This window comes from Takifugu rubripes, chromosome 4 (genome assembly GCF_901000725.2).
Source record: "Takifugu rubripes chromosome 4, fTakRub1.2, whole genome shotgun sequence".
In the NCBI taxonomy this organism is placed as follows: Eukaryota; Metazoa; Chordata; class Actinopteri; order Tetraodontiformes; family Tetraodontidae; genus Takifugu; species Takifugu rubripes.
The window spans coordinates 16,197,645-16,205,614 of record NC_042288.1 but is presented as its reverse complement, the minus strand read 5'-3'; positions in this window follow the sequence as shown (position 1 = coordinate 16,205,614).

The following is a 7,970-nucleotide window of genomic DNA, read 5'->3' as shown; positions in this document are numbered from 1 at the left end:
ATAGACAGAGAGAGAGAGAGAGAGAGAGACAGAGAGAGAGACAGAGAGAGACAGAGAGAGAGAGACAGAGAGTATTGTCAGATTGTCAGTTTATCCTGGGAGTGTTCTTGAGTTATGCTTTTGCTGTGGTTGTGCTTTGTATGACAGCCACTGATTATAATTACTTATATTAGTCTCCAGTAAGCACCATTTCACCGTATTAAAGTGTTGTAAACAATTCATCCTTGACAGTTGACAGGTTAGTAGAGTACAATGAATGCTCGCAGGTATGAGTTTGGTAGAGATAAAAGTCTTCATCTGTACAATGCAACGTAGAGCAATGATGTCGGCGTACATAGCCGCTCCTGACTGGCCTGCTTGGCTTGTAGAATCTTTTCTTTTGTTAAAGCCTTCATCAAGGTTTATTATGGCCATAACTCTGGAACCACTGTAGTTTTACCTTGTTCATTTCTGCAAAGCATCTCCTATGCACAACTTTACTGGAACCCATGTTAACACCCTCTTCCACATGCCTAGACTGTAATATGGCATTTCAGCTCAATTTTGCTATGAATAAGTTTAAAAGTGTTAGATCCATTATATTAAAGTTATCTCTTATTTGCTTTCACCTTGTTATATTCCTTATTCTTGTTATATTGTCTCTCATTACTTAATGTTTCTTATTATTTGCTAATGCTTAATGTTCATGATGCTTGGTATGTCACCTCGAACTTCTCTGGTCAAGGGCGACAGAAATGCGGCGGCTGTTGGAGAAGTGGCCTTGACTGGAGACAGAGCTGCAGGGCCTGACCCAGGAGCTGGGTCAGGGTCAGGGCCTGACAATGACCCAGGAGCTGGGTTAGGGTCAGGGCCTGACCCAGGAGCTGGGTTAGGGTCAGGGCCTGACAATGACCCAGGAGCTGGGTTAGGGTCAGGGCCTGACAATGAGCCAGGAGCTGGGTTAGGGTCAGGGCCTGACAATGAGCCAGGAGCTGGGTTAGGGTCAGGGCCTGACAATGACCCAGGAGCTGGGTTAGGGTCAGGGCCTGACAATGAGCCAGGAGCTGGGTTAGGGTCAGGGCTTGACAATGAGCCAGGAGCTGGGTTAGGGTCAGGGCCTGACCCAGGAGACGTTCTCTTAATCTGTCTGATATAGAAGAATGTGCTGTTTGCGAGATAAGCTAATCAAATCAGTGAAGGACTTCTGTAACTAGGGACCTCCTAATTCCAATAAAAGAAGGATGGCGGGAGGTGTGCGGCAGAACTGAGCACATCTCCCCGTTCTCCTTGCAAGTAAAATTCAAAACTGTTGTCTTTGCCTCATTTGTGTTTCTCGTGTTTCAGGTTGTTTGAACCTAACAAAAATGGAGGGGTTCAGTCAACAATCTGGGTCATGCCCAAGTGAAAGTAGTGCCTTCTGAAAGGATTAATGTGGAGGAGTGGTGCCTATATCACTGGCCAGGTCTGGTGTATTCACATTTTGTGTAGGAATTAGTCCACAAAAACAGCTGCACCTCATGCACAATAGCAAGCCTGTGTCAGGGGTCGCCCCAGTGACAGCTGGGCAAGGCTGTCCTTCCCAGAATGGATACCCGAGGTGGTTGTGACAGAGGGACAGTCCGGTCAGCTATTGTCTGGAAGTGGACCCAGGAGTTTCAGCAAATGGCTCAGATGCATGTGTTTAATTAATAGGTCTCATGCCTGGAAGACAGCTTTCCATTAGATGTAAGGGTTTTGCTTTTATACCCTTTGTTGCATGATATATCAAAGTGATGGCTTTGCAACGCCTTCATCATCCTGGTGAAGTTTGGGGGCACCTTCTGTCACCTTTGTGCCCCAGGCTCATACCCTTCTTTCCCAACAAACCTGGCTGCAGCATTTTAAATATGAATTTCCTGTCACAGTGACCGTAATGTGGTTATTCCTGTTAAGGTATAATTAATAAGCCCAATCCCAAGCCCTGCCCAGTGAAAGCTCCAGCCAGATCCTGAGGATCAACCTGCCGTCTCCACCTGTCCGTCGCCCGTTTGACCACGCTGAGCCACGTTTCTGGGCAGTTGCTCGGCAGGCGAGCAGGTTTTACACGCAGCGCTGGCCTGTTATTGTGCTGCGCCAACAGGAGCGCACGGGGGACGACCAACTGGGCCAGAGCCCTGAGTCAACAGCAGCAACTGCTGGTCCCAGCTGCTGCGCAGCCATCCTGGGCAGCTCTGCTGAGGGAAGGCCTTTGCAAAGTTCTGAGAAAAGCAGTCTGCAACTAGCAACAGCTCGTTTGGTCAACTTTTTCCCCTCTTTACCATCGCTCGTAAAGGCCTCGGTGGGCTTCCAACATGAACAATAAAACCTACAGTACGCAAATTAAACCCGTGAATGAAAAGTTTCAGGGAAAAAGGGGGTGTTGATGTGGACGGCGAAAATCAACATTGGGATTTGCAGCGTTGTTTTTGCTTCCTTGTGGGGTTTTTCCCTAAACTTCAGAGGCAGCGAAGCAGCGCTGCAGGACACACAAGATGTGGTATTGTGCCAAAAACACATCAAACTCTCCATATTTCACAACAAAAAGCACGTTCTCGCATCACATTCTGTACAATTCTGCACTTTGTGCAGATATTCCCAGGATGTTTACTTCTCTGATTCGACGTCCGCTATAGCTGGATTAGGTCAACAGCATTAAACCCTCCAAAATGATGTCATTGAGCATGATCTAACTCTGTGGCCAGATGAGTGAATCATACATTTTCCTTTAATTCGCGGGTTATTAAATGAACAGAGTGGTTCTCTGTGAGTTGCTGAGGAAAAAGATTGGAATTTGCCTTTGGTCATTCTCTCACATATGGTTCATTTGAGTTGCTCTGTATGAGGACTAAAGATTGGTGCTCTGCAGCAGATTTATGATTGTTCAGGCCCTGTTTCTAATTACAGATTCGCCAGTAAACCCGACTTGATAAACAAAGCCATGCTATCGAGCTGGGCGCCTGTTTATTAGTGTCTTAAGCTCTTTCAGAGAGGTGTGTCGAGTTTCATCCCATCCCATCCTGCCCCCTTCACACAGTTGAGACAGTTGTTTCTCCGGCTTCGCCGCAGCACCTGTTTTACGCCCAAATGTGACCCCACGGCTGATCCGAAGAGCCCAGTGTGTCACTGCCAGTCCACACGGATGATCATCAGTCTTGGAATGTGATCACATGCTGCAAACCTGGATCAAACATGCTTTTAAAATCTTGATAACAAGTGTGGTGACATGTGCAATGAGGACCTGGAGTCTGGAACTTTTAATAAACTCACAACACAAATTCTCTTCTTTCATGCAGCGAGTGTGTTAAAAGGTAAACATCAATTTTAATGCAGGCTAATGCAGCTTCTGGTTATTAATATAGTGTTAATTATGTCTTTGCTGCAGAGTGTGCGTGTGTTTTTAACTTTCAAATAGTTCCAAAACACCTGTGACAGATTTTCAAATTGTAACTTTTATTGGTGTTGTCTCTAATTGGAAAATGACAGAGAGAAAACGACCTCAACTAATAGATTAGCCTAATCTGTAATGCAACAGTGGTGTTCAAAGATGACGCCAGATATACTTTGGCTAAACCACATTTTTCCATTTGCCTGCAGCGCTCAGATGTAGCGTTTTCTTTCTCCGCTGCTTCTTTGCTTGTGATTTTGTTTTTGGACCACATGATTAGAGAGCAGCTCAGTCACTTGTCTGGATGTGTAGATGGTAAATGTGAGTCTGGAGGAGCTTCTGCATGTTGAACAAAGCTCTCACTCTGGCAACGCTGCATCAACGCTGGCCGATTCAGATGTCAGCAGCTTCGTCGTGTGATGATGAAAACTCACTCACTCACTCACTCACTCACTTTCTACCGCTTGTTCCTCCACTGAGGGTCGCGGGGGGGCTGGAGCCTATCCCAGCACAGTGGGCGGAGGCAGGGTGCCCTGGACTGGACGCCAGTCAATCGCAGGGCTAACACGTATAGACAAACAACCATTCTCTCTCACACTCACACCTACGGGCAATTTTAGAGTTTCCAATGAGCCTAATCCCCAATCATGCATGTCTTTGGACTGTGGGAGGAAGCCGGAGGACCCGGAGGAACCCACGCAGGCACAGGGAGAACATGCAAACTCCACACAGAACGTCCCCAATCAATCGCAACCGGGGATCAAACCCGGGGCCTTCTTGCTGTGAGGCAACAGTGCTAACCACCACACTACCGTGCCACCCTTATGATGAAAACTATTGTATATATTATTATATGATATAAATCATGCTGTCAGGCTCAACAAGAGCTGCGTGGAAGGGCTGAAGGGCTGCCAGCCTGCCAGTGGCGTGACAGAGGTCGAATGTTACGCCTCCCTCTCAGACCGATTGATACTATCACAATAATAAGGTACAGCCTTTTTCTCCCATCCCACCTTTGATATGGGGAAAATTGCTTCCTGCTGCTGCAGCATGATTTCTTTTGTAATTACTATGATGTCATGATTTCGTGACCTCATCCTGTCAATCAGCCAAAGCCGAGCTGCCACCTCAGGGTGGATTTCAACCGTCGTCACAAATGTACATGGAAAGCCTGAAGGCAATAATGTCCCTGTCCCTTCTAGGTGCAGCAGAAATGTGAACTACAGAATAAAAGACTTGAGCAACCTAATGTTATTGATCATGTCAGTTTAATGTTACTGTGTAGCTGTTTGCCACATGAGACGTGCTGCTCTATAAACCTGTGACTCAACCATATAGCTCGTTATTTAATTGAGGTCATTGCAAATAACCAGTGGGCCAGTGGGGGTCATATCTATCTGCACCCTGTCACCATTTCTGGAGGCGATTAACCTCCAGAGCTGACATACGAGGGGTAACTGATGAGTTCCGAATCAGGATGTGTTCCTGGAGACACCGTTGTAGTGTAGCCAGGGGAAAAGTGCCTCTTTCAGTCCTAAACTACTATCAAATCCCTCCATTTCCAGTCAACCATGAGCAGTGGGAGCAGTGTAGCAGGCGGTGACACAATCCAAAGGCAGCACACAAAAAACTGAAGCTTATTTACAGAGGAGTGGTAATTAGGGTTGGTGGGTGGGTGACAGTCAGTCTGAACCGAAGGTAAACCACAGGAAAAGAACCAACTGAATCCACACAGTTAAGAATCCAAAATCTGCACATTAGGCGAACAAAACCAGGAAATAAACATAAAAGCTAGAAAGTTCACCTGGAAACAGAACATTGCAAACATGAATGCGTCATATTTCTGCATGAGGGAGCGTCATAGGAGGAGACCACATGGTCCACCTGTCACCTGGTGTGACCTGTGACCCGGAACTCATTTAAAATCACAACTGCAACAGTTACACCTTGGTGTTCGTGACTCATTGTGTCAGTTTCACTGCCCGAACTTGTCTGTTGGCTCCGCGCACAATGACTGATGAAGATGGCATTTTATTGAGAGTGATGTCATAGAAGGTCGGCGCTTCACTGGCTGTTATAAGAACGGACATGTTCACAGAAACCACATGAAGTGTGCGTGCGTGCGTGCGTGCGTGCGTGCGTGCGTGCGTGCGTGCGTGCGTGCGTGCGTGCGTGCGTGCGCGCCCTTGCTTCGTCTGATAAGCCTGTGGTCTCCTGTGGACAGATTCAGCCTGGAGTGATAATGAAAGTTGGGGCTCAGCAGCGCTCAGGTGTAGCTGGTTAAAGTTTGCTGCTCACTGGACCAGTTTCAGGCCCAGTTTGTTGACTGAAATGATGTCATCTGCCTGAACACATTCCAGTTCAGCCAAACCTGTGTGGTCATGCAGTAAATGCTGAAAATGGGCCTTTCTAGCGTGTTTCTATTTCAGCATGTTGGTAAATTGCTGCTCTTTTGGAAGGGAGCAGGCTGATGTCAGCGCAGGCTTTAATCAGCCCGAACGTTGAGAGGCCGTCGTGCTGCTGCGCTGCAGATTCAGGGTGACGGAAGTCAAGAGGAATGTGACATCACTGAGATCAGACAAGCATAATGCAGATACATGACTTCCCAAATGACAGATCCGTTGATCCGTTCCCTCTCAGTTCCCTGTTTCCCTCTCAGTTCCCTGTTTCCCTCTCAGTTCCCTGTTTCCCTCTCAGTTCCCTGTTTCCCTCTCAGTTCCCTGTCTCCCTCTCAGTTCCCTCTCAGTTCCCTCAGAGTTCCCTCGTACTTTCGTTGCTATAGCAACTGCAGTTTATTTTCTCTTCATTCTTTTTGTGCTAATTTGAGAAACCTTTTCTTCTGAAGTTCTTTCACATTTGAACCTTGACTTTCCTTTTTTGATCATCCTCCATAACAAAACTTGATCTTATCTTGAAATCTGAGCAGCGGGCCGATCATGCCTGTGAGATGACACACAGCCAGTGGAAAAGAACGGCCCCGGCTCCTGGGGAGGGTCCATCACACGGCTTTCATGCAGACAGCATCGCTTACATCACCCCCCAACTGCTCCCCTGGCTCATATTTATTGACTCCATTAAAGTCCAAATATCTAACGAGTGTGATAATCACAGCGGGTCTCTGGCAAGAAATCCTCAGGACTTTATTCTCATCTTGGGAGGTGATGATATCAACAGAACCAGACCCTCATCACAGATGCAAATGCTCCAGGATGGCACCAATAAAGAGGTCCCAGATCCAGGCCGAGGTTGAAAGAATGTGTAATATTTGTGGCAAGTGTGGCTCCACAAGCTGAGGGCGAGACTCTTCCAGGGTAAACAGCATAAGGAAGGTGTTACGGTAGCTAATCACACCGTCGGCAGAGGTGGGACACCTGGTTCAAATCTAATCTGACTCACTAAGAAAAGCAATTCCCACTGTTCTGAATAGAAACGCAAAGGTTTTGAAGTTTTCACGCCTTCGACTCAACTGTTGCGCCTCATGTGTTGTTCTGGAAATGTTGCATTGTGATGCATTATTCTGATTATTGTCGATTCTTATTTCTTGAAACACATCATAGATCAAGAGAGATGAAGGAAGCCATGGAAGAGCCTCGTGTCCGCTCGTGTTTGTGATGCACAGCGTTGGTGCATCCTGCAGGTGAATATTGGAGTAAAAAAGCAGGCAAATGTTTGATCTCCTGAACATTGCAGTTGCTCCTCACCACAAGAACTTCGTTAAGTCAAATATATGAGCTCTCTGCCTTATAGGTAGAGCTCTGAGAAAGTTGCTGTGTTTGAAGTTTTTTAATTAAAGAAATCCACATCTCCCATAGAATCAAGCCAACCTTTCACCTCGGGGACACATTAAAACACATTTTTAGGAGCCACTTGTGTGGCTGAAAGAGGAAACAGTGTTTTAAAATCAGCCAAACCCCTTGAACTCCACCCAATTCGTGCCTTCTGTGAACACCACCCAGCCAGCTAGGATTTATCTTTGATTTCAAGCTGCAACGCATTAAAACCCGTCTTTGTATTACTTCCTCATGAAACCAGAGCTCTTTTGGAGAGCAACATGAACCGTGTCAGCTGTGGGGCCACCTCCCCATGTGGAGCCTCGCTGCTGTGTGTCCAGGAACATAAGAGGCCGGAGCCGTTTTGCTGTTTTATGCTGCACGTTCACCTCTTTTTCACTACACCCAGCTGTACGCTAGTGATGCTAACATGTGCTACACCGGCTGCCTCCTGAGCACCAGTGGACCGGCGTCTGGGATTAAGTCAGAAGGCAACAAAGTGACGGGCGAGAGCTCCTTTTTAGGGAAAACTTTCACCCACGACGGCACACCTTCTACAACACATGTAGCAAATGTTTCCAATGGCATCTGCTCTCCTCAGTGAATCCCTGCTCACGCCACTTTGGCCATTCCCATCTGTCATCCCAACACATGCTCTGTTGGCCTCCCAGCCACCATCAGGGAGTGGTGCAGGTCATCATCTGCTTGACTTTCTTTGCCTTTTCAGCCCTGACACACATGTGTCAAGCCAGCAGCTCTGAGCTTTAAGAAGCACAACCACAGGGCTGCTCTGTTCCATTCAGCCACAGCCGGTGTGA